Source organism: Molossus molossus, unplaced genomic scaffold (genome assembly GCF_014108415.1).
Source record: "Molossus molossus isolate mMolMol1 unplaced genomic scaffold, mMolMol1.p scaffold_m16_p_18, whole genome shotgun sequence".
Lineage (NCBI taxonomy): Eukaryota > Metazoa > Chordata > Mammalia > Chiroptera > Molossidae > Molossus > Molossus molossus.
In genome coordinates this window covers 21,604,821-21,632,743 of record NW_023425353.1, presented here as the reverse complement: position 1 = coordinate 21,632,743, position 27,923 = coordinate 21,604,821, and the positions used below count along the sequence as shown (strand labels likewise).

Below are 27,923 nucleotides of genomic sequence, written 5' to 3'. Positions count from 1 at the left end.
CTTGACCTTTAAGAAAAACTTTGCTGATCTCTGCTCTGGAACAAGGATTTTCTTCACCAGGCCCAAGGATCAGGGATTCTTGACCTGAGATCCACTGTAAACACACAGTTCAGAGAAGCATTAATCCCCGAGAACTGTCTGCTACATTGCATATGTGGTGAACGTGTATATGCCTGCACATGCACATTTATGATTATTAGGGAAAGGTTTTTAGCTTGTTCATATTCTCAAAATAGAATCCTTCTGGCATGGCCAAGTAAGTACCTATCAGACTAACTCTCCCAAAGGCAATTAACTGCAAACTCTGGACATAGTACCAAAAAAAAACTTTCTTAAAGGCACTAAGAGTGAGTAAAAACAGGCAGATTCTGGCAAGAAGTCAAAACTTGGAAGAAGGGAACAGTACTCAATAAGTTCTCTCCCCTCCCCCCCCCCCCACTTCCTCACTGAGGACAGTTCATAGCCAGAACCATGGGAGATGGTTCGGATTGAAAACCTACAATGTTTCTGTCCTACAGAACCAGAGGACAGCATTTGGACATACACAATCTCTGAAAAGGGTAGGGTGCACGTGTAAGATGGTCATGGAAAGATGAAAGATAAGGAGAGAATTCCCCAAATTCTTTGTCCAAATCCCTGGCCAACCTCTGAAACACACATGTGGGACAGACATCAGACCCAGATTAGGATAAAAGAACTGAAATAAGTTTTCATCTGTAGTCTGAGAAAATTTTACTTTGCGTTCAACCAAATGAATCACCTGCTAATACAAAAAGATACTACTCTTGTGAGAAATAGAGCAATCCAGACATTTCAACACATAACATTCACAATGCCCAGGGTATAATCCAAAATTACTCAACATACAAAGAAACAGGAATGTATGAACAATACTCAAAATAAGACTATCAGCAGAAAACAGCCCCAAATGATCTAAATATTGTACTTAGCAGACGACTTTAAAGCAACTATTATAGCTATGCTCAGGCAAAGGAAAATATTCTCCTAATAAATGAAAAGTTGGGAAAACTTAGCAAACACAAATGATTTGAAAAGAACCAAATTGAAATTTTAGAACTGAGAAATACTATATTTCAAAGGATAATGTGGCTTCTCAAAATTAAACTACACTGCCTACTGGCTCACTGTTTATTTGATATAAAAAACTCGAGTTTGGCCCTGGCTGGTGTGGCTCAGTTGGTTGGAGCATCATCCCATACACCAGGAGGTGGTGGGTTTGATTCCTGCTCAGTGCACATACCCAGGTTGTGGGTTTGATCCCTGGTCAGGCATATGTAGGAAGATGTTTCTCTTTCATCCCTCTCTCCCTCCCACCCTCCCTCTCCCTCCCACCCTCCCTCTCCCTCTCCTCCTTCCTTCCTTCCTTCCTCTCTCTAAAATCAATTTTAAAATGCTTTATAAAAAAATAAATAAAATTAAAAACCTGAGTTGTTCATCTCTGAAGAAGGAACATGTCATTAATAGAAAGAAACAGTCCCGAAACAGCTCTGAGGGTGAAATTTTGGATCTGTAAGAAAGCAACCACTGTTGCCTAAATAAGTTAACCTTGAACAAAGTACTTGACCTCTCTGTACCTAATTTCTTTAGCTGAAAATAGGGGCAATAATGGTACTTCTGCATAATATAATATTCTAAGCACAATTTCTATAACCTGGTAATTATTCAATAGACTGATGATGATGCTAATGATGATAATGATTTTTAATTGGGTTCTGAAAGTAACTTCTCTGAAACAGGAATGCCAAGGTCAATGACATTCTGGCTAGGTCTTAAGAACTCAGTTAAGGAAGAGAGGTTAGGATGACATGTGGGAACCTAAAGTGAGATCTCCAAATGCAGTGTCTATTTCTAAGACTTCGTTCGAATCCTCTGTAGAATTTGTCCACTGCTGATTAGCTTTTGACATCTGTGCCTTTCCTCTCAATTTAATGTTAATAGTCTTTGTCAAACGATTCCACTCAAGTGTCTTGTTAACACTCAAATAATGGCGAAATGATTAATTTCTAGGTGCTGACTTGAATAACAGTGATCTTGTTGAAATCATGTGGTATGAATGCGACTGTCATATGTATTTAAAAAGACTGAAAGCAACTGACAGATTTTGATCTGTCATGTCACTCCCATTGATGTTTGAAGGAACTGTGGGGTCTGCTCTCTCGAGAAGCTCGTGCCACGTGTTTGACACTCACTGATAGCAGCCGTAATTGTAGTACATGGGGAGTGGAAATAGAATTTTCAACTGCTTGTCAAGCAGCTCTCCCTAGTCCTCCTCCCCTCACAGGAGTTGAGAGGCATATGCAGAACATAAATTCCAATCATCTGCCATTCACCTTAGGCAATTGTTCCAAGATGCAACCTCAGTAGTGGGAACGTTTAGCACATGGTATTAAACGTGAAACAAGATTGTCTTTCTGCCCTCATTCTCAAAGCTCATTTGGAAAAGGGACTTTTGAAAACTAAAGGGTGAGGTCTCATACACAGATCTGGGATCATTCGTGAGACATATTTATCTGATTACTCTTATGTGTCAGTGACTATAATAGAGAGCAGGGGCATACAAACAAGGGAGACACATTCCCATTATCGAGTTCTCCCTAATTAATGGCAGAGCTGAATTAAGTGTTTTGAAACTTATGAGTCAGATATCTGCTATAACATATACAAACATTTTAATCAATTCTCATAGGCATCCAGGTAAATGAGGTTGCCAGCCTGCACTTGGATTATCAATGTGCACACCCTGGCCAAGAGGGATGTAACTACCCAGAGCAAAGAGCTTATTTTTATAATTCACACATAGGTGTCATGGGTATGACCGTGTTTGACTTTATGTGCTATATACAACAGATCAACTGTGGTTTTCAGTGTCTTAATATATTTTAAGAGATTCTGAGGCTCAGAGTAGGTTATACAAATTAAATTATAAGATTATTTTCTAAATAATTTTTATTTTCAATTACAGCTGTCATATAATGTTACATTAGTTTCAGGTATACAAAATAGTGGTTAGTGATTTATATAACTTATGAAGCGATTACCCCAATAAGACTAGTACCCATCTGACACCGTAGTTACATCAGTATTATTGACTATATTCCCTATTCTGTAATTTACATCCCTGTGACTATTTTTATAACTGCCAATTGGTATTACTTAATCCTTTCACCTTTTTACCCACACCCCAAACACCCTCCCATCTGGCAATTCTCAGTTCATTCTCTGTATCTATGAGTTGTTTCTGTGTTGTTTGTTTGTTCATTTTATTTTTTAGATTCCAAATACAAGTGAAATCATTTGTCTTTCTCTGTCTGACTTATTTCACTTAACATAATACCCTCTAGGTCCATCCATGTTGTCACAAATGGAAAGATTTCATTCTTTTTTGTGGCTGAGTAGTATCCCATTGCACTTATGTACTCCATCTTTTTCGTCCATGCATCTATCAATGGATAACTAAGTTGCTTCCATATCTTGGCTATTGTAAATAATGCTGCAATAAACATTAGGGGTTCATATATCTTTTTGAATCAGTGTTTAGGATTTCCTTGGATAAAGATTCAAAAATGGAATTGCTGGGTCATATGGTAGTCCAAGTTTTAATTTTTTTTAATTAATTTATTTTTGTTACAGATGTTTCTCCTTTTCCCCCCACTGATTCCCCACTCCCCCTCCCTTCCTGCCCTGTCCCCAGCTTTTTTGTCCATGTCCATTGTTCATGCATATATGCATATAAGTTCTGTGGTTTATCTTTCTCCCACCGTCCCGTCTTCGGGGGATTGTCAGTCTATACCCCACTTCCACGTCTCTGAGAGTACCCCATTCCTCAGACTGTTATGTTCATTATATTCCACAAATAAGTGAGATCATATGATACTTGACTTTCTCTGTTTGGCTTGTTTCACTTAGGATAATACTTTCCAGGTCCCTCTATGTCGTCTCAAACGATAAGAGATCTTTCTTTCTTACAGCTGCATAGTACTCCATTGTGTATATGTACCACTGTTTTTTTTCCATTTGTCTACTGATGAACATTTGGACTGTTTCCAGATCTTAGTTATTATAAATAGGGCTGCTACAAACATGGGGGTACATATATTCTTTCTAATTGGTGTTTCAGGCTTCTTAGGGTATATTCCTAGAAGTGGGATCACTGGGTCAAATGGAAGTTCAATTTTTAATTTTTTGAGGTAACACCATATTGTTTTCCATAGTGGCTGCACTAGTCTGCATTCCCAACAGCAGTGTACTAGAGTCCTCTTTTCTCCACACCCTCGCCAACACTTGTTTGATGATTTGTTGATGGCGGTCATTCTGACAGGTGTGAGGTGATACCTACCTCACTGTTGTTTTAATTTGCACCTCTCTGATGATTAGTGAGGTTGAGCATTTCTTCATATCTCACAGCCATTTGTATGTCCTGTTTGGAGAGGTGTCTATTTAGTTCCTCTGCCCATTTTTTAATTGGGTCCTTTATCTTCCTTTTGTGGAGTTGTATGAGCACTCTATATATATTGGAAATTCACCCCTTATCTGATATATCATTGGCAATGATGCTCTCCCATACAGTGGGTAGCCTTTCCATTTTGATGATTGTATCTTTCGCTGTGAAGAAGCTTTTGAGTTTCATGTAGTCCCATGTGTTCATTTTCTTCTTTGTTTCTATTGCCTTAGGTGATGTATCAGTGAAAATTCTGCTGTGTATGATGTCTGAAATTTTGTTGCCTACAGTTTCTTCTAGGATTTTTATGGATTCATGAGTCACATTTAAGTCTTTTATCCATTTTGAGTTTATTCTTGTGTAGGGTGTAAGTTGATGGTATAGTTTCATTTTTTTGCATGTAGCTGTCCAATTTTCCCAACACTATTTATTAAAGAGGCTGTCCTTACTCCACTGTATGCTCTTGCCACCTTTGTCAAATATTAATTGAGCATATTTCCTTGGGTCCATTTCTGGGTTCTCTGTTCTGTTCCACTGGTCTATATACCTGTTCTTGTGCCAGTACCAGGCTGTTTTGATTATAGTGGCTTTGTAGTATAACCTGAAATCTGGTAATGTGATCCCTCCAACTTTGTTCTTCTTTTTCAAGATTGCTGTGGCTATTTGAGGTCTTTTTTGGTTCCATATTCACTTTTGAAGTACTTGTTCTAATTCTGTGAACTATGCCGTTGGTATTTTGATGGGGATGGCATTGAATCTATAGATTGCTTGGGTAGTATGAACATTTTAATAATATTAAATCTTCCAATCCATGAACAGGGTATGTGCTTCCACTTTTTAATATCTTTCTCTATTTCTTTTTTCAATGCCCTGTAGTTTTCTGCGAATAGGTCCTTTATTTCTTTGGTTAAGTTTATTTCTAGGTATCTTAATTTTTTTGCTGCAATGGTAAATGGGATTGTTTTCTTAGTTTCTCTTTTCTCTGAGTTTATCATCGGTGTATAAGAATGCCATTGATTTCTTGATTGTATCCTGCTACTTTGCAAAATTTATTTATTAAGCCTAATAAATTTTTGATGGAGTCTTTGGGGTTTTCTACATATAGTATCATGTCATCTGCAAATAATGACAATTTCACTTCCTCCTTTCCAATTTGGATCCCTTTTATTTTTTCTTCTTGTCTGATTGCTGTGGCTAAGACTTCCAGTACTATGTTAAGTAAGAGTGGCGAAAGTGGGCATCCGTGCCTTGTTCCTGTTCTTAAGGGAAATGCTTTTAGTTTTTGCCCATTGAGTATGATGTTGGCTGTAGGTCTTTCATACGTGGCCTTTATTATATCTAGATATGATCGCTCTATTCCCACATTGCCGAGTGTTTTTATCAGAAATGGATGCTGGATTTTGTCAAAGGCTTTTTCGGATCTATTTATATTATCATGTGGTTTTTATTCTTCATTTTATTTATGTGGTGTATCACGTTTATTGATTTGCAAATATTGTACCAGCCTTGCATCCCTGGGATGAATCCCACTTGGTCATGGTGAATAATTTTTTTGATGTATTGCTGGATCCGATTTGCTAGTATTTTGTTCAGGATTTTGGCATCTATGATCATCAGGGATATTGGCCTGTAGTTTTCTTTCTTTGTAGTGTCTTTTTCTGGTTTTGGAATTAGAATTATGCTGGCTTCATAAAAGTAGTTTGGAAGTCTTCCTTCTTCTTGAATTTTTTAAATAGTTTGAGGAGAATGGGTGTTAGTTCTTGTTTGAATGTTTGGTAAAACTCCCCTGTGAAGCCATCTGAGCCTGGGCTTTGTTTGCTGGGAGAGTCTTGATTACATCTTCAATTTCTTCTGTTGTTATTGGTCTGTTCAAGTTTTCTATCTCTTCCTGGTCCAGTTTTGGGAGACTATGTGTTTCTAGAAATTGGTCCATTTCGCTTAGATTGTCGAATTTGTTGCCATATAATTGTTCATAGTAGTTGTTAACGATCTTTTGTATTTCTGTGGTGTCAGTTGTTACTTCTCCTCTTTTATTTCTGAATTTGTGTATTTGGGTTCTCTTTGTTTCTTGGTGATCCTAGCTAAGGGTCCATCAATTTTGTTTATCTTTTCGAAAAACCAGCTCTTTGTTTCATGGATCCTTTGAATTTTTTTTTGGACTTTATGTCATTCATTTCTGCTCTGATCTTTACTATTTCTTACCTTCTACTTGCTCTGGTGTTTTCTTTTTTTGCTCTCTAGTTCTTTAAATTGTGAGGTTATTTAGTCTATTAGAGATTTTTCTTGTTTCTTGAGGTAGGCCTGTAGTGCTATGAACTTCCCTCTCAGAACTGCTTTCGCAGCATCCCATAGATTTTGTGTTGTTGTGTCTTCATTTTCATTGGTTTCCAGGAAGTTTTTTATTTCTTCTTTGATCTCCTCGGTAACCCATTCATTGTTTAATAACATGCTATTTAGCTTCCATGTGTTCAAATGTCCTTGCATGTTCTTGTTGCAATTGATTTCTAGTTTCATGCCATTGTGATCTGAGAAGATGCTTGATATGATTTCAGTCTTCTTGTACTTGTAAAGACTTAGTTTGTGTCCTAACATGTGGTCTATCTTTGAGAATGTCCCATGTGCACTAGAGAAGAATGTGAATTCTGTAGTTTTGGGGTGTAATTCTCTGTAGATATCTATTAAATCCATTTGGTCTAGTGCTTCATTTAGAGTCTCTATTTCCTTGCTAATTTTTTGTCTAGAGGATCTATCCAGTGATGTCAGCGGGGTTTTGAAGTCCCCGCTATGATTGTATTGCTGTCGATTTCTCCTTTGAAGTCCTCCAGAAGATTTTTAATATATTTTAGTGTTCCTATATTGGGTGCATATATGTTTATCAAGGTTATATCTTCCTGTTGGATAGATATTTTCAATATTATGTAGTGGCCTTCTTTGTCTCTAGTTATGGCCTTCATTTTGAAATCTATTTTATCAGATATGAGTATTGCTACCCCATCTTTTTTTCCTTTCTGTTTGCTTGGAAGGTTTTTTTCCATTCCTTCACTTTCAACCTATTTGAGTCTTTTGTTGTGAGGTGGGATTCTTGTAAACAACATATAGATGAGTCATGCTTTCTTATCCAATCAGCTACTCTGTGTCTTTTTATGGGAGCATTTAGTCTATTTACATTTAAGGTGATTATTGATATGTACTTATTTATTGCCATTTTTTATTAGTGGGGTTATATTTTTCTTCCTATTTCTCCTGCTAATTACAATAGTCCTTTTAACATTTTTTGCAGTGTTAGTTTGGTGCTAATGTATTCCCTTAGCCTTTTTTTTTTGTCTGAGAAGCTCCTTATTTGACCTTCTATTTTGAATGATAGCCTTGTTGGGTAGAATAGTCTTGGATTCAGATCCTTGTTTTTCATGACCTTGATTACCTCATGCCATTCCCTTCTGGCTTGTAGTGTTTCTTGTGAGAAGTCAGCTGAGAGCCCTATGGGGGTTCCTTTGTAGATAACCTATTTCTTCTCTCATGCTGCTTTTAGGATTCTCTCGTTGTCTTTAATTTTTGGAACTTTGATTACTATGTGTCTTGGTGTGGGCCTGTTTGGGTTCTTCTTACTTGGGGCTCTCTGTGCTTCTTGAACTTGAATGCCTTCTTCCTTCACCAAATTAGAGAAGTTTTCTGTCACTATTTCTTTGAATATATTCTCTAACCCTTGCTCATTTTCTTCTTCTTCTTCTTCGGAGACTCCTATGATGTGAATGCTATTACGTTTCCAGTTGTCCCACAGGTCTCTTAAGCTGTCTTGCTGCTTTTTAATTGTTTTTTCTTTTTGGTTTTCTGATTGGTTGATTTTTCTACCCTGTCTTCTAATTCACTGATTCGGTCCTCAGCTTCCTCTACTCTCGTATTTAGACTTTCCAATGTGTTCTTTATTTCTGATATGTCATTCTTCATGGTGGTTTTATTTGCATTTCCCTGGTTGGTGATGTTGAGGATCTTCTCATATGTCTGTTGGCCATATGTACATCCTCTTTGGGAAATTCTCATTCATGTCCTCTGCCCATTTTCTTAATCAGATTATTTGGGGGAGGGTTTTGGTGTTAATTTATAAATTTTTCACGTATTTTGGATATTTGCCCCTTACAAGATATATCACATGTATGAATTTGTAGATTCATACATTGTACCAACCTTGCATGCCCAGAATAAATCCCACCCAATCCTGGTGTATGATCTAATGCTGAATTCAGTTTGGTAATATTCTGTTGAGAATTTTTGCATCTATGTTCATTAGGGATATTGGCCTATAATTTTCTTTTGTTGTAATTTCTTTGGCTGGTTTTGGAGTAAATGTAATGCTGCCTTTATGAAATGAGCTTGTGATCTTCACTACTCTTGAATTTTTTTGAATCATTTGAGATGGATAGGTATTAATTCTTCTTTGAATGTTTGCTAAAATTCACCTATGAAGCCATCTTGTCCAGGACTTTTGTTGGGAGGTTTGTGATTACTGATTTAATTAGTTAGTAGTTATCAGTCTGTTAAAATTTTCTGTTTCTTCTTGATATAGTCTTGAAAGATTGTATATTTCTAGGAATTCATCCATTTCTTCCAGGTTGCCCATTTTGTTGGCATTATTTGTAGTATTTATTTGTAATTATTTGTTGTATTTTCATATAATTCTTTGTATTCCTGTGGTATCAGTTATCTTATTTCATTTATCAGTTATTGCTTTCATTTCTGATTTTAATTATTTTGGTCCTCTTTTTTTCTTCACAAGTCTACATAAAGGTTTGTCAATCTTGTTTATTTTCTCAAAAAAAAACAACAGCTCTTGGTTTCATTGATCTTTTGTATTGTTTCTTTAGACTCTATTTTGTTTATTTCTCCTCTGATCTTTATTATTTCCTTTCTCCTACTCACTTTGAACTTTGTTGTTCTTTTTCTAGTTCCTTCAAGTATAGGGTTAGATTGTTTATTTGAGATTTCCCTTGTTTTTCTGAGGTAAATTTATATTGCTCTAAATTTCCCTCCTAGAACTTCTTTGGTGTGTCTCTTTGATTGTGGTTCATTGTATTTACATTTTCATTTGTCTCACAGTATCTTTTGATTTCTTTCTTGATCTCATTTTTAACCTATTCATTGTTTAGTGGCATGTTATTCAGCCTCCATGTGTTTGTGTGTTTTTTCTGTTTTCTTTTTGTAATTGATTTCTAGTTTCTTACCATTGTTCTCAGAGAAGATCCTTACACTGTTCTCAATCTTCTTAAATTTATTGAAACTAGTTTTGTGGCTTACCATCTGGTCTATTCTGGAAAATGTTCCATGTGCACTTAAAAAGAATGTATATTCTGCTCCTTTGGGTTGAAATGTTTTAAAAATATCAATTAAATCCATCTGCTCTAATGTGTCATTTAAGGCCTGTTTCCTGGTTGATTTCTGTCTGGATGATCTATCCACTGATGTCAATAGGGTGTTAAAAGCTGATACTATTACTGTTACTATCATGCTTTGCCTTTATGTTTATCACTATTTGCTTAATATATGTAGGTACTCCTACACTGGGTGCATGGATATTTGTAAGGGTTATATCCTCTTGTAAGATCAATCCCTTTGTCATTATGAAGTGCCCTTCTATGTCTCTTGCTGCAGCTTTTATCTTAAATTTTATCTGGTATAAGAACTACTACCCTAGATTTTTTTATTTTTGTTTTTTGGGTTTTGTTGTTTTTTTTCTTTTGCATTTGCATAAAATGTTGTTTCTATTCCTTTACTTTCAGTTTGTGTCTTTCAATCTGAAGTGGATCTCCTTTGGGCCGCATGTATACAGGTCTTTTTTTTTTTTTTTTTTTTTTTTTTTTTTCATTTATTTGGCTACCCTATGTCATTGGATTGGTGCATTTAATCCATTTACATTAAATTATTTTTAGTTATGTAGTTATTGCCATTCTAATTGTTTTCTGATTGTTTTTGTAGTTTTTCTCTGTTCCTTTCTTCTCTTACTCTCTCTTGTATGTTGATGACTTTCTATAGTGTTGAGTTGGGTTGCTTTCTCTTTATTTTCTGTATATCTCTTATAGATTATTAGTTTGTGGTTACCACGTACTTCATGTATTCCACACTATTTTTATAGCAGTCTATTTAATTTGATGGTTGCTTAAGTTCAAACATATTCTAAAATCACTACAACTTTTACTCACCCATTCCACATACATGTTTTTGTCATTTATTTCTGTTTGTGTGTGTGTGTGTATTTCTACCTCTTATTTTATTGTTATTATGCATAATCTTCCTACTTTTGACTTTTAACTTTTGTATTCATTTTATAATTGGTTGATCCCCTGCTTTTACTAAATGTTTGCCTTTGTCATTGAGTATTTTTTATCTCCTATATTTTTTTATTCATATTTTTCTTTTCTTTTCTTCTTAGAGAATTCCCTTTAACATTTCTCATACTAATATAATGGTTTAGTGGTGATGAACTCTTTTAGCTTTTTTCTGTCAGGGAAACTCTCTCTACCTCTATTCTAAATGAGAGTCGAGTTAGGGAGAGCAATCTTGGTTGTAGTCTTTGTCTTTCATCACTTTGAATATCCTGTGCCATTTCCTTATGGCCTGTAGAGTTTCTGTTGAGAATTCAGTTGACAGTCTTATCAGAGCATCCCTGTACAAAACTACCTGCTTTTCTCTTGCTACTTGTCAGTGTATCTTTGACTTGGACCTTTGGCATTTTAATTATGAGGTGTCTTGGTGTGGGCCTTTCTGAGTTCATCTTGTTTGGGAATCTCTGCGCTTTCTATACTTGTATGTCTATTTCTATCACAAGTTTAGGGAGATTGTCAATAATTCTTCAAGTAGGTTTTCGGTCTCTTGCTCACTGTCCTCCTCCTGGTACACCTGTGATGCAAATGTTGGTGTGCTTGATGTTGTCCTAGTGGTCCCTTACACTATTCTCATTTGTTTTATTTTTTCTTTTTGGTATTTTGATTGGGTGTTTTGCATGCCTATGTCTTCCAGATCACTGATGTCCTCTGCTTTCTCAATTCTTCTGTTAATTTTCTGTAATGTATTCTTTATTTTAATCATTGTATTGTTTGTTTCTGACAAGCCCTTTTGTACGTTTTCTATATGGATTTTTTATGTTCTCTATCTCTTTGTTGAAGTTCTCACTGAGTCAGTCTATTCTTCCTCTAAGTTCATTGTACATCCTTATAAACGGTGTTTTGAACTCAGCATCTGGTATATTGCTTGTCTCTATTTTGTTTAGTTCTTTTTCTGGAATTTTTGTTCTTTCATTTGGGATATGTTTTCTTGTCTCCTCATTTGGGCTGACTCCATGTGTTTGATTCTGTGCATTAGTTAAATCTGCTACATCTCCCTGTCTTGGGAGAGTGACCTTATGAAGAAAGTGTTCTGTGGGATCAATGGCATAGTCTCCTTGGCCACCTGAGCCAGGTGTTCCAGGGGTGTCCCTGTGTGCCCTCCTGTTGCAGTTGAGCTTTGATCGCTGTTGGCACATCAGTGGGTGGGACTGACCCTAGGGCTTACTGTCTATGAGGGCTGGCTATGACTACAATGCTGTTTTGTGCAGGAGTCACTTTAGTGGGGCTTTAGTGCAGTCAAGTCCGCCCTTTGGGTCTGTCATTGTGTGGTCGTCTGGTGTAGTCTGAAGCTGGCCGCCAGGTGTGTTGGTCCTGGAGCCTCTTGGGAGGGGCTCTGTTGCAGGTCAAAGTCACCCACCACATGTGCCAGGCTTGGGGATGTCCATTAGAAGCTACAAAGTAATCTGCAGTTGCTTTCCACTTGTGCTGGGCTTGGAGGCACTTCGGGGAAGCTATCCTGCGAACTGAAGCTGCCTGCCACTAGTGTTGGGCTTGGGACCCTTTGGTGGACACCACAATGTGAGCTGAGGTCTGCTGCCATGTGTGCCTGGTTTATGGTCACTTAGTTTAGGCTTCATTCTATGCCAAGATCAGCCACTGCTGATGCCAGGCTTGGGGCTATCTATTGGGAGTTACAATACAAGTTGAGACTCATCACCACTTGTATCAAGCTTGGCATATCTTAGCAAGTCGTGCAGGTCACAACAAGGCCAGCCACTGCTTATTTAGGATTTATGGACATTTGATAAATTTTAGAAAAGTTTTCAGTAAGGTAGGCTGCTTGTGTGGAGGAGCCTCTGCAAGTTGGGTGGGGCAGGGTTTCAAGGAATCACCAGCCACCACTGGTGTTAACCAAATTAACGGAGAGCTCAGATTTGGCAATTGCCTATATTGTGCTGGCTGAGTTGGGGGAGGCTCAACAAAGGAATAATGGCACCCTCCAGCACTTCTGTTCCTGGAGAGAGCAGTCCCAACCTCTGCCCTTCCGGCCCTTGCCCTGAAGCTAGTCAATTCAGTTTCTCCTCTTATGTCCCTGGTGCTTTTCAAGCTGCTACCTCTGTGCTAGAGCCCAGAGAAAGTGAGTTTGTGAATGAGTGAATCTGTGCTTGGGCTCTTTAAGACCTGCAGCACCTAAACCTCCAGCAGCCCCTTATCTCACTAGGATGCAATCCCCAGTGGTTTTTACCATCAGAAGTTATAGGGACTTCTGTTTCCAGCACTGGAGCTCTGAGCAGGGGAGCCCGATTTGGGGCTGGGGCCCCTCACTCCTTAGAAGGAACCTCTGCAGCCGAGATTCTTTATTGTCACACTGTGGGTGTGGGACCTGCCCATTCTGCATCTCTGCCTCTCCTACTAGTCTTTATGTGGCTGCTTCTTTACATTCTTAGTTATAGGACTTCTGCTCAGCTAGTCTTTGAGCGCTTCTTTTTAAATTTAATTTAATTTTATTGTTTGAATTAAATGTCAATTAAATGGTAGACCTGTAGTTGTGGAAACACTATAAACTCTCTTGTGACAGCCCTGCCACCCCTTGCTGTGTGCATATGTATAACACTGTCCTTCGTAGGTGAAAGACCCAGTGTTGGAATTCTTTGGTGTAAATAAATGTTTGGTTTTATTTATCAAAAAATATATTTATCAGGTGCTCTTTTTATGATGGTTTATACTTTAATGGTAATGTTGATGTGGTCATGGGAGGAGGTGAGCACAGCGTTTGCCTACTTCACTATAGAGACAGGAAGTGGTCCAGATTATCAAATCTTGAAGATAAAAGCATATCCACATAAAGAGAGCTTTTAATTTAATGAACCCACAGCCTTTTACTTCTTCATCGAAACACTGTTTGTTAACACTCAGGGTACCAGGGATCGAGAGCCAGTGGTGATAGAACAGCTCAGTTATAGTTCTGTTACCAAGGCATTGACTGTCTAGTGAATGTGATCAAGTAGACCAACAGCTATGTCAGAAAGTATAAGATTGCTGAAGTCATCAAAGTGATACAGACGAATACACCTGAGCATTCTGAGGACGTCATCTATCCATTATGTGCAAATGGCAGCCCTCAACCAAAACATCTCCTAATTGTGAATTAATATTCCAGTGAATCCATGTCTTTTTACCTCAGCCTCCTTTAGTTAGTGGTTGCTATTGATGCCCTTCCTTCCTCATATCACCTGCACCCAAGTGTGTTGAATACAGCAGTTAGGAGACAACTGGAAAATATAAAACAGTCTCAGGTTTTTACCCCCCGATAAGAGGACTCTGTTTTTTACACTTGCTACACAAAGATGCTGAATATTTGGAGGATGAAAATCCTCAAAGGCTTTGGTTCTTAACATTGCATAAATCATAAGTAATCATTATGCTAATTTCAAATGATAGTATTTTCCTTTTATTTATGTTGTATCTTTATTATTTGGCGAATGTAAAAATTATATGTATATAAGAGATGGCAGTCATAAGTTTGTCTCTAAATAACGTTTCATAACTTATACATAAAAACTTCTGTTTTTAATTCTTCAACCCCAAAATTTCATACAAAGTTTATATTTAGCAAATCAGTCCACACCCTTAGTGGAGAAATGTTCATCCTTGCAAATTAAGAAGAAATTCTACTTATGTTCCTTTAAGCAACATTCATCATGATTTGATCAAGAAGTGAAGGGACTATGGAAGTAAAAGTCCTGTTTTAAGTAAAATGTTGTTTGTTGGGTGCTGTTTTGTTTTATAGAATATGTATGATCTACTCTCTTAGCAACTTCCACGTATGAAATACAAAATTATTAACTATAATCACCATGACTATATTACATCTCCATGACATTTATTTTATAACTGGCACTTTGTACTTTTCACCTCTTCATCCATCCCCACATCCTGAACCCCCACAACCACCAGTCTGTTCTCTGTATTTATAAACCTGTCTGTTTGGTTGTTGTTTTATGTTTTATATTCTACATGTAAGTGAGATTATACAGTATTTGTCTTTCTTTTTGACTTATTTCACTTAGCATAATGCCTTCAAATTCTATCTTGTTGCAAATGTCAAGATTCCCTTCTTTCTATGGTTGAATAATATTTTATTGTATATATACTACATTTTGATGGACACTGGGGTTGTTTTCATATCTTGGTTATTGTAAATAATGATGCTATCAACATGGGGATGCATATATCCTTTCAAGTTAGAGCTTTTGTTTTCTTCAAATAAGTACCCAGAAGTGGAATTGTTGGATAATACCATAGTTAAATTTTTTTATTTTTTGAGGACCCTTCATACTGGTTTCAATAGTGACTGTACCAATCGATATTCCCACCAAGAGAACACAAAAGTTCCCTTTTCTCCACAACTTCACCAACCTTGTTATTTCTTGTCTTTTTTATAACACCCATTATAATTGGTGTGAGATGATATCTCATTGTAGTTTTGATTAGTATTTCTTGGTTATTAATGATGTTGAGCATCTTCTCTGTGTACTTTGGAAAAATGCGCATTAAGATACCTGTCCATTTTGTAATCAGTTTGGGAGTTTTGCTGTTGAGTTGTATGAATTCTTTATGTGTTTTGGCTATTAACACTATATCAGATATATTGGCTTGCAAATATTTTCTCCCTTTCAGAAGAGTGACTTTTTATTTTGTGGATGGTTCCCCCTTCCCTTTGCTGTGCAGAAGCTTTCTAGTTTGATGTAACCTCATTTGTTTGTTTTAAATTTGTTGCCTTTGCTTTTGATGTGAGATCCAAAATATCATCTCCAAGACCAATGTCAAGGAGCCTACCACCTATATTTCCTATATTTTCTTCTATGAGTTTTATGGTTTCAGGTCTTACATTTAGTCTTTAATCCACTTGGATTTAATTTTTGTGCATGGTATAAGAGAGTGGTTCAGTATCATTCTTTCACATAAGGTTGTCTAGTTTTCCCAACGGCATTTATTGAAGAAACTCTCCTTTCACCATTGAATATTCTTGGTTGCTTTGTTATAGATTAATTGACCATATATGTGTGGTTTTACTTCTGGTTTTCTATTATGTTCCATTGATCTATATGTCTGTATGTAAGCCAATACCATATTATTTTGATGACTATAGTTTTGTAGTATAGTTTGAAATCAGGGAGTATAGTGTTCTTCTTCCTCAATATTTATTTAGCTTTTTGGAGTCTTTTGTGGTTCAATACAAATTTTAGAGTAGTTTGTTCAGTGAAATGCTGTTTTAAGTCTCTAAAACAATGGTACTATCTACTATTGTACTATATTTTTCTCTCTATTCTTCAAACTATATTCTAGAAGAAGTGACCAATTTTACCAAGAGAAAGCTTTATCTTACAGGTTCACTCTAAAGAATGTGTGGGTTCCCAGCAAATTGGTTTTACTGGGGCAACTGCAAGTGCGGAACTTTCTAGCTTATCTATAAGAGATGGCAGCAGGATTAAGAAGGCAGATTTAAGGGGGAACGGAATAATAGAAGAAGGAGAAAAGGAATTTGAGCCTTGAAGGATAGGTTGATCATGGACAGAGGGCAAATTTGAAAAAAAAAAGTAAAGAAATGTTTAGCCCTGCTGGTGTGGCTCAGTGGTTGAACATCAACCCATGCACCAGGAGTTGCCAGTTTGATTCCTGGTCGGGGAATATGCCCAGGTTATGGGCCCAATCCCCAGTAGGGGTCATGCAGGAGGCGGCCAGTTGATGTTCTCTCTCATCGATGTTTCTCTCTCTCTCCCTCACCCTTCCTCTCTCTCTAATATCAATAATGGAAATAAAAATTTTTTTAAAGAAATGCTTAAATTTCCTTCCAATGAATACTCACATAGGAGAAATATAGAGTTCTTATTTAGTAGTGGATTGAGGCAATTGGCTCAATGATTGACTGTATAGCTGTTTTTTCTGGGAACATGATGGCAGAGTGTTCCTTCATAAGGTAGAGTGTTCATGTAAAAGAAAAATTAGACAAAATTTATTTAGTATTGATGGCTGCACCTATGAGTATTATTCCAGCCTTATGTAATGCACCTGCGTCCCACTGGGACTTTGGGATGTAGCAGCAACATTAGATAGGTTTGAGGAACAGCCTTCACCATGGAAAATAGCAACTCTCCAAAATTTCCTCTTATCTGTTACACAGGTAGAAATGGCTGTTAAGGTTTAAAAGTGCAGAAACAAAGATAGGCCACCTTCTAGGAAATTCAGGGCACAGATGCTTTGATTAGCTCTACTACAATGCACTCTAGTGGAAGAAAAATTACTAACAAAATCTAACCTTGACATGGTGACAGAAAGAAGTCAATAAAAATTAGGCTGTTGTGCTCAAGATTTAATCTCTCTTGAGACACTTGAATTCTCAGTCACGGTGGTTAATTGTGTTTACCACTTTTTTTTTTTTACCTTTTATTTTATTAAGATATCTTTTTTCTAATAATAAAGTATTGCACATAAACAATAAAAATAGAAAAAAATATTGGCAGACAATATGAAACACAAATTATCCACAATGCTGTATCTTTGAAGTAAGCAATGTTCAAGTTTACACCTTTTTTCATACTAGTTTCTATGCATATTTTTTAATCACAGCTGTTATTTTGAATGTGCAATTTTATATCCTATATTTATAAGAGGTCATTTAGATTATGAGGACTTTCTTATCTTCCAAAACAATATTTAAATGTCTACAAAAATCTCATGATACTATTTACCATAAATTATCCTAAAATTTCGTATTTCTTGGAACACTTAGGTTGTTTCCAAATTGCTGTGATTATGAGTTACACTGAAATAATTCTTTCTCATACATAAATTTATGAACTTATCTCTGAATAATTTCTTAAAATAAATTCCTAAACTATGACTACTGTTTCAAAGGGCATGGTCATTTTTACACCTCTTAAATTAGGAAATTGGGCCATTAAAGCCAACAAATAACATTTTCATGTGAATTAGAGACAACTCCACACTGTCCAGGCACCTTATTGTCAAGGGTGAACATACCAACATCAAATTACCATAAGTTTCAACTATTATTTCTATGTGTGTTTAGAAAATAAGAGCTTTATGAATCCATCCAAAAGATACTTAGGTATGAAATGTTTTGCTGGTTGCTTTGGTAGAGTTATCTGTTTGTTTCATATATTATCATTCTGACACCAATACCAATGTGCGGGCTTTTCCCTCACACAAAGAAATTCTCCAACAATGAAAAGGTGTCCCACAGTTCAACTCAGTTCTGACACATGTACCTGAAGATAGTGTCAGGTCCCACAGGTTGAAAGCTCAGTCCCACAAGATTGCAACACTCCACACCTACCTCAGAAGCCAGTCACCAATGGCAAGTTCAATTGTCACCTGCGCTTCTGGCCAACCGGCTAAAATTGGTTTCCATAGTTCCTCCTTATGTTCAACTAATTTGCGACAGCAGCACACAGAACTCAGAAAAACATTTTACTTACTAGATTACCAGTTTATTATAAAAGGATTTAACTCAGGAACAGCCAGATGGAAGAAATGCATGGGGCAAGGTATGGAAAAATGACTAAGGCGCTGCTCTGTTCTCCAAGCATTGGCACTCTCTTCAAATGTGTGTGTGTGTGTGTGTGTGTGTGTGTGTACCAACTCAGAAGCTCTCAGAACACCATTGTTATGGGTTTTTATGAAGGCTTCATTACATCAGGGTGGTTGATTAAATCGTTGGCTATTGGTAATTTAATTTAATCTCCAGTCCCTCCCCCTCCCAGGAGGTGGAGGTTGAGGAGTAGAAACATCTAATCACACCATTGGTTCTCCTCACAACCACTCCCCATCTTTAGGTGTTTTCCAAAATTATCTCATTAACATAACAGGGTCTTTTTACAGCTTTCATTACAAAAAAATTACAAGGGTTTTAGGATCTCTGTTGCAAGAGCTGGGACTAAAACCAAATATATATATATATATTTCTTTCTTTCTTTTTGTTTTTTGTGGGTTTTTTTGTTGTTGTTGTTTGCAAGAACAGTGTTTATAAGATAAACAAATAAAATGTATAGCCTTGGCTCCCACTAACCCCACAGTCTTGGTGCATAAAGGTCATCTTCCTACAGTGAGTTGGAAGAGTCAAGGGATGCAATGTCAACAGTCTCTGTTTCAAAGCAAGGTCCTACTGTCAATGATGCTCCATCCTTCTTTGAAGGTTGTGGTAAGTTTTGCGCAGGTGAGGGCAGCAGAAAGGAGGTAGTTGCTGATGAACACCATCTTCTCTCTATACTCCACGCCGAGGTTGAAGAGATTCTGGGGGCCATCAGCTGCTGGAACACTGAGCTTGTGTAAAAGTTGAACCATGAAGCAACAAAAGCGATCAGAGATGATGGAAATTTGAGACCGGGAGTTTACTTCAATGAGCACATTCTTCTGTGTATGGATATACAAGCCTGCAGCAAGCTGGCTCAGTTTGGGGGACTATCAGCATCTGTCAGTTCTGGTGAGCTATGTCTGGTCTCACTCCCCCGGGGTCTCGTCCATTCTTCAACAACATAGACTTGTGCTTGTCACAGCTTGGTAGCTCATATGTCTTCCCTTACCTTGACTGTTTCCAGACTGGCCCCTTCCAGAACCACAGTGAGCCTACAGACTCCCATCTAACTTCCCTTCCAGGTCAGGGCTGCTTGGGCACCACAACACCCCAGTGCTGTTCCTGGTCTCGGTCGGTCGGTCTCTCTCTCTCTCTCTCTCTCTCACACACACACACACACACACACACACACACACACACACACGAAGCTCACAAGGTTTAAATCCACCACTGGGTGCAGCCATTTTGCAACCAGCCTGGAAATTGTGCTAATATCCTTAAATTAGAACCTCGTGTTCTAATATATAAGAAATATATATTTGCTAATAAAGATCTTTCTAAATGTAGGCAGGATAATTGAGAGGTTATTTTAGAGTGGATAAGGATATATCTACAGTTCTGAAATCTGGAAACTATTTTAGTAGCAAACTGATTTATAACTTTGGGGGGATGGGTATTACTCAGTTTTCGCTCAGAGTACCAGTCAACAACCACAGTATGCAATTTTCCTGCCAGAACTGGCAACTGATTTTTGCCCCCTCTCTGTATCAGAAAAAAAAACAAAACAAAACAGATGATTCCATTTGCTTCAGTTAGAAAAGTAGAATGGAACCTATATACCGTAATAATAATAGGAATAATAAGAGCAATGATGATGATGATCATAGTAACAGCAGCGAACATTTGCTGAGTATTTGCTAAGTACCAGGCATTATGCTAAGTGTTCTATCAATTAATCCTCACAACAACCCAACATGATAGTTATAGTTACCACTATTAGTATGTAACTTGGAGGGCAAAATTGAAGCAGAAATTGAGGTGAGGAACGCCAATAAACATTCAGGGTTATTGGAATGTGGTGTGACTGAATAGTTATGTTCTTCCTACTATAACTTGGTGCCTTTCATATTTGTAGTATGATTTAGTTAATAAAGTACCTTTGCAATAATAAATAAATAAAACTTTGATGGGGTTAGAGTAGTGAAATCTCAACCTAGGAAACACCCCTAGGATATTAGTAAAATTAAAGATTAGCATATGATGGTATACTATAAATCAGATCCCAGATTTTGATTATCTAAATCAGCAGTTCTCAAAGTGTGGTTGGCAGGCACCGGGGGGTCCCCCAAAATCTTTTAGGGGCCCATAAGGTCAAAATTATTTTTCTAATAAGATGAGAGTTGCCTTTTTCACTGGTTGACATTTGCACTAGTTGGAGCAAAAGCAATGGTAGGTAAAACACTGGTACCTTAGCACAAATCAGAACAGTGAAACCAAACTAGATGACTGTTGATTGTACCTTCATCAAAAGACCCTTGCAATTCAAAAAAATGCCAATTTCACTTATGACTAACCTTGATGAAGCAGTATAAATAATTAAATCTTGACCCTTCACACATTTATAACATTTCTATGACACCCCTGAAAGTGTATATATAAAGCGCTCTGCGTACTGAGGTGTGGTGGCTGTCTTGAGAGAGAACTCTTGCGCATTTGTTTTGGTTGCCTGATGGACGAGTCACTCATCTCATGGACTGTCAATTTTACTTGCAAGAACTATGAAAGACACACTATGATTATTCAGCATTGGCCATTTGATAGACATTTTCTAAAAACTTAACAAAATGAGCCTCTTACCTGAAGGAAAATAATAGCACTGTTTGTTGCCAGTTATAGCAGTTGAGCTTCAAAGTAAAAATAAGAATATTGGAAAACTCCATCACTGAGCTTGACAGCTTCCCAATACCTAAACATTTTTGTGATATTAACAATTGTGATGTTCTGAAATTGTATAATGAAATGTGTCAGTATTTAGAAGATGCTGATAAAGATGTTCTTTCTAACCAACATTCGTTAGGCACTTCTGAGCTTCTTCTCAAACTAGGCCCTGACTTTGGCTCCCATCTTTGCTGGATCTGCATAGCTCAGCAAAGATCCTGCTAACGTCACATTAGCAAGATTCCCTCCTCCCCCACTCTTGATATCTGATCAAGTTCATCATCCCCACCTTTAATGTATAATCCTTGACCTGCCTTCAGCAAAAGCCCTGTTAAGCAAGAATCCCCCCATGCTTGAAGATTTCTTGTAATAGTTTTTCATCCACTGCTCTCCCTTACTCTGCTCATCAGCTCCTCCGCTATCTTGACTATATGAGGAGTTAACCCCGATCTCTCTCCTCTATTGCAGTAGTCATGACACCTGTTACAGTAGTCCCAAGTAAAACCTTCCTTACTGTCTTAACAAGTGTCAGAATACTTTTTCCTCTAACAGTATATTAGCAGAATGAACCAATATCTCCAAAAGACCAATGCATGATGTTACAAAATTGTATATGGGTTAAAAGTTCCATTTCAAAATTCAAGGGAATGCAAAGGATAGTAATGAAACAGAGTTTGAAAAGTTCACTGATAGGAAGAATTTCAGGTTCCACTTTATAACTAACCTTTAAGAAACTACCATTTGTCAAGTTCTTTTGAAGTGTCAAAGATGATTATTCAAAATGACTTCTGAATGGGATATTAAAATACTCTTTTCCTTTAACTATCTATGTATGCAAGGCCAGGTTTTCTTCATTTATTTCAACCAAAACGTATTGAAACAAATTGAAGACAGAAGCAGATATGAATCTGAGATTCACGAATATGTAAGACAATGCCATTTTTCTCACTCATTGTTTGCTTTAGAACATATTTCTATTTTTTATATAGCTATGTTATTAGTGTTAACATCTAACTGGTTTATATGAAAAAATAATTCAATTTTTATTAGGCTTAATTTCTGATTTGGTAAATATCAATAGACATAACTCATATGAACTAAAGTTCTTGAGGATCCTCAATAAGTTTTAGGAATCTAAAGGGATCTTGTGGACAGAACACTTGGGAACAGCTTTTTCAAGTGCATCAGAGGTCCATCACTCTCTCATAGTGATTACTGAGATATCTGAAAGTAACAAACTCACAAATCAGGTTATGGATATGACGTTGAAGTTAGTGTTAGGTTTATATTTTTCTTTGCTTCTAGGAACCTATCAAAAGGAGGAGGTGAGGGAGTAACACATCAGGAAAAATAGAACTGACCTTGGGAAGCCTAATCCCAAATCAAATGGGATCCACTTGATCGCATTATACTATCCCAGGAAATAACAGTAATATTGTTTTTCAAATGGAAGATAATGATGTTCATTGGATTTGAGTTAATACTGAAATGAATTTATGATGCCCAGTAAATATACTAATCACCAGAATTATGTTTCAAGAAGCTGCTGTCATTGTGTTAATAAAATGTACAATTAGCATTTCTAGAACTTTTTAAGAAACCTCAAGCCATAACAAACTCAAATCACTCTCTGTCACTGAATGTAAAAACTTACTTTGTGTCCTTTCCCAAAACAATGCATTAGGTTAACCAGAACAGGTTTCTGTGATTTTGTGTGCATAGTAAGCCACCTAGACCCCTGCATGTCTACGTCTATAAAGAAAAAAACAATCGCCCTGGCCGGTTTGGCTCAGCGGTTAGAGCATCCGCCTGCGGTCCGGAGAGGCCCGGGTTCGGTTCCCGCTAAGGGCGCGTACCTCGGTTGCAGTTTGTCCTCAACCCTGGTTGGGTCGTGCGGGTGGCAGCCACTCGATGTGTCCCTTTCACATCGATGTTTCCCTCTCTCTCTCTTCCTCTCTCTCCCTCCCACTCTATCTGTGCAAAAAATGGAAAAATGTCCTCGAGTGAGGATTAAAAAAAAGAAAAAGAAAAAAACAATCCCCTCTCTGGATTCAGATTTCAGAAAGACCTGAGGATTGCAAAACATAAATATATCATAATTCTGAACCATAAAAAAAGACATGGTCATAGATCTATGTAGGATGATGACAAGATTGCTTTCGTTTGAGATCATCATTTCCTGAAATATATTTTAGTACAACTCCTTCATGAGACAGACTCTCTCAGCTTCTTTTTTATTTTTATTTTTTCTTTATTGGTTTTTAATGAGAGAGGAAGAGAGAGAGAAACATTGATGAGAGAGAACATCGATTGGCTGCCTCCTGCATGTCCCCCACTGGGGATCCGGCCCACAACCTGGGCATGTGCCTTGACCGGGAATCGAACCTGTGACCTCTTGGTGTATGGGTCAACGCTCAACCACTGAGCCACACTGGCTGGGCTCTCAGCTTCTTTAGTTCTCTAGTTGAATTCTATGGTGCAAAGCTAGACTTAGGAGTAAAGGCAGAGTTGGTAGAACTAAAAGTACCACCTTAACTACTTCCTGTGATAATCTATGTTAATATATTTTTTTTAATTAAGATTATTTCCAATAGTTATTAGGACATTTCAGCATTCAACACTTATCTATTGAAATATATGTAATTGGGCCCTGGCCGGTTTGGCTCAGCGGTTGGAGCGTCAGTCCGCGGTCCAGAGAGACCCGGGTTTGGTTCCCGCTAAGGGCATGTACCTCGGTTGCAGTTTGTCCCCGGCCCTGGTTGGTCGTGCGGGTGGCAGCCACTCGATGTGTCCCTTTTACGTCGATGTTTCTCTCTCTCTCTCTTCCTCTCTCTCCCTCCCGCCCTGTCTGAACAAAAAATGGAAAAATGTCCTCGGTTGAGGATAAAAAAAAAAGAAAGAAATACATGTAATTGGTTATAAAAACATTTTCAAGTATCTGGCTATATTCTTAATATAGTGAGACCCTGAGTAAATGAAACATGTGGTCAGTAGCTCACTGGGGCAAGATGAAAGGACATGAGAAAGTTGGTGATGTTCAGGGCACAGGCCACTGCTTAGTGCAAAGTTGAAACATTTCCACCTTGACTCACTCTGACCTGATTTGATCTGTGTGGAAAACAGAAGATTTAAAGTTGGCTAAGTTGATATAGTGCTCAACTTTGTCATCAAAACTCCTATATTTTATTTCAATAGCAAAATCTGGTAACATCTGAAATGTCCAACAGAGGGAAACTGTTAAGTAAACTGCAGTAAAACTATGTTGCCATAAAAATGATGCTTGCAAAATATTTCATATTATTAGAATAAATTTACATAACATTCAATTAAAGAGGAGGAAGAAAAACTGTACATATAGTCAATTGATATATATCAAAATATTAATATTGATACATCATTGAGAGTCCTTTGGTTATAAGCATTGGAAACCAATTCTATTGAAAGTGCACATAAGTGCATTAAAAAATTGGCTCATCAAATCTAAGAAAGAATAGAAATACAACCATTATCAAGGAATAAGGTAGGAGGAATTATAGACAAGTTTTTTAAGGACTATATTAAAATCGTTTTTTCCCCAAACATTTTCTATTCTCAAGATTCATTTCTTTGTAGACAGATTGTGAGTGAATTTGTGTGGTTCGAACACCCACTTCTTAAGAGAAAAAGAGGTAACTTGGTTGACAGTCCTTCCAGGAAAACATGAAACCGGGGAAGGGGTAATGGAGTCAGAAAAGAGGCATGTTGTCTACCACAGAAGAGAAAACATTATCATGCAGTTAAGTTAAAACCATATGTCCTGTATATACATGTGCAATGACCCTAAATAACAGTAGCTGCATTTGTTCAACACTTATTATGTGCTCAACATGTCTCTGGTTTCTCTGCTTTACATGAACGCCTTCCCTTAAACCTCTCACCATTTAAAGGTAAGTTTTATTACTAGCCCCAGTTCACACAGGTAGAAACTGATGCCCAGAAAGATTAAATTTCCTACAATGAGAATATAAGAGATCTGGAATTTGAACTGTAGCTTCCTAGCTGCAGAGCCCATGAATCTGATGACTACACACCTTGTAGATGATGATGGATTTTTATCATCACTACCATTTTCTTCGAGTGCTACTAGACTAAAACAAATGATGGACTGAGTGTTCGAGTTTAAAGAGTTTCACTTAAGCAATACTTCTCTAGTCCCTCACCCAAGAAAAATGGGTTTATCTCTAAATATAGTTAGAACTAGTCCAACAAGGGAATTTTTGAAATATCCACTCTAGAATATTTAAAATTTTGCTTTAAAACTGTATCAAACACATTTCAACTGTTTTATTGAGATAAAAGGATCGAGTTTTCTATCATAGCACATTACAATTAGTCAGAAAGAATAACTACAAAATGCTAGTGATAAATAAACATTCTCCACCTCCTGAAGAGTGAATATCCTGAAAGCCAACAGCAGTATCCGAGGTCTGACTAGAATAAGAAATAATGCACCTTTTTGCATTCCAATAATCTTAGGCAGGCACCATTCCCTGGGCATTTTATTTCTTATCTCTCAGATTGATTTCTAGGTTTTTAATCAAACTTTGTTTCATTTAGCTTAAGCTACTGGCGATCTCAGAACTCCCCTCTGTTCAAACATTGAAACTCACTTCAAATGTCTCCAACATATATTACGGAAATCTCAAATAATAGTTTGCATAAAAAATTATATTGTGGTCTTAATTTTTTATTGAGGTATAACTGACATGTAACATTATATTCGTTTCAGTATACAATATAACAATTGGATATTTATATTATTGCAAACAGTGAACCACAAAAAGCCTAGTTAACATGCATCACCATACTTAGTTACAAAATGTTTTTGTGATGAGAACTTTTAAGATCTAGTCTCTTAGCAACTTTTAAATGTGCATGAGTATGCTGTTAACTGTAGTCACCATGTTGCACATTATATCCTGTGAAATGTTCATTTGATAACTGGAAGTTTGGACTAATTGACCACCTTTACCCATTTCACTCACACCCAGATTCCCATTGCATGTTCTTGCCTCCTTTGTCAAGTACTAATTGACCATAAAGGGGTGGGTTCATTTCTGGGCTCTCTATTCTGTTCAATGCTCTACCTATATTATATGTCTGTTTTCATGCCAGTACAATGCTGTTTTGATAACTATGGCCTTGCATTGTAGTTTGATATCAGGTAACATGATTCTTCCAGCTTTATTCTTCTTAAGATCGCTGTTGCTATCCAGGGTCTTTTGTGGTTTCATATAAATTTTTGGAATATTTGTTCTATCTCTGTGAAATACGCCATTGGTGTCTTGATAGGAATTGCACTGAATGTATAGATTACTTTGGGTAGTATGGATGTTTTAATGCTAATTCTTCCTATTCATGAACACGTTATATGCTCCCACCTATTTGTCTCTTCTTCAGTTTCTTTCTGTGGTGTATAATAATTTTCCGAGTGCAGGTTTGTTACATCCTTGGTTAAATTTATTCCTAAGGCCCCGGCCAGTTTGACTCAGTGGTTAAAGCATTGACCCAGGGACCGAAGGGTTGCAGGTTTGATATCCTGCCCCTGACAGGGCCACATGGGAGGCAACCAATCAGTGTTTTCTCTCTCTCTCCATAATTCCTTCCCTTCTTCTCTCTCTCTCTAAAAAAAAAAAAAAAAAAAAAAAAAAAAAAAAAAAAAGGCAATGGAAAAAATATCCTCAGGTGAGGAGTAACCAAAAAATAATAATATTATTATTATTCCTAAGTATTTTTTATGCAATTGCAAATGAGGTTGTTTCTTTAATTTCCATTTCTAAGAGTTCATTACTGGTTTGTAAAAATGCCACAGATGTCTGGATATTTATTTTGTATCCTGCTACTTTACTGAATTCATTGATCAGTTCTGGTAGTTTTTTGGTGGAATCTTTAGGGTTCTCTATACATATACAGTATCATGTCAACTGCAAATAGTGACATTTTCACTTCTTTTCCAATTTAGATGGCTTTTATTTCTTCTTGTCTAATTGCTTTCACTAGGACTTCACATACTATGTTAAATATGAGTGGTCAAAGTGGACACCCCTATCTTGTTCCTGATCTTAAGGGAAATGCTTTTAGTTTTTGCCCACTGAGTTCATGGTGTTGGCTGGGGGTTTGTCACATATGGCATTTTATGTTGAAGTATGTTCCCTCTACTAAGAGCTTTTATCATAAATGGGTGCTGGACCTCATCAGATGCTTTTATTGCATCTATTGATATGATCATATGATTTTTATGCTTCATATTGTTTATGCGGTATATCACGTTTATTGATTTGCTGATATTATACCACCCTTGTATCCCCATGATAAATTTTACATGATCATGGTGGATGATTTTTTTAATGTATTGCTGTTTGCTAACATTTTCTTGAGAATTTTAGCATCTGTGTTCATCAGGGATATTGGCCTATAATTTTCTTTCTTCATTGTGTCTTTTCTGGTTTTGGAATTAGAATAATGCTGGCCTTGTAAAATGAGCTCAGGAGTCTCCTCTTGAGTATTTTGGAATAGTTTGAGAAGGATAAGTGTTAGTTCTTCTTTGAATGTTGGGTACAATTTACCTGTGAAGCCATCTGGTCTAGGACTTTTGTTACTTTTATTATTGCTTCAATTTCATTAGTTGTAATTGGTCTGTTCAGATTTTCTAATTCTTCCTGATTCCATTTTAGAAGATTGTATGTTTCTAGGAATTTATCCATTTCATCCAGATTGTCTAATTTATTGACATACGGTTTGTATATTTTCTTATAATCCTTTATATTTCTTTGGTGTCCGTTGTTACTTCTCTTTC

General features: G+C 36.9%; 1 pseudogene; it reads right to left on the bottom strand.

The window, feature by feature from the left end:
* The window catches only part of LOC118633531, a 66,346-nt pseudogene extending 46,732 nt beyond the window's left edge, over window positions 1-19,614 (bottom strand).
* Window positions 19,615-27,923: the final 8,309 nt, after the last annotated feature.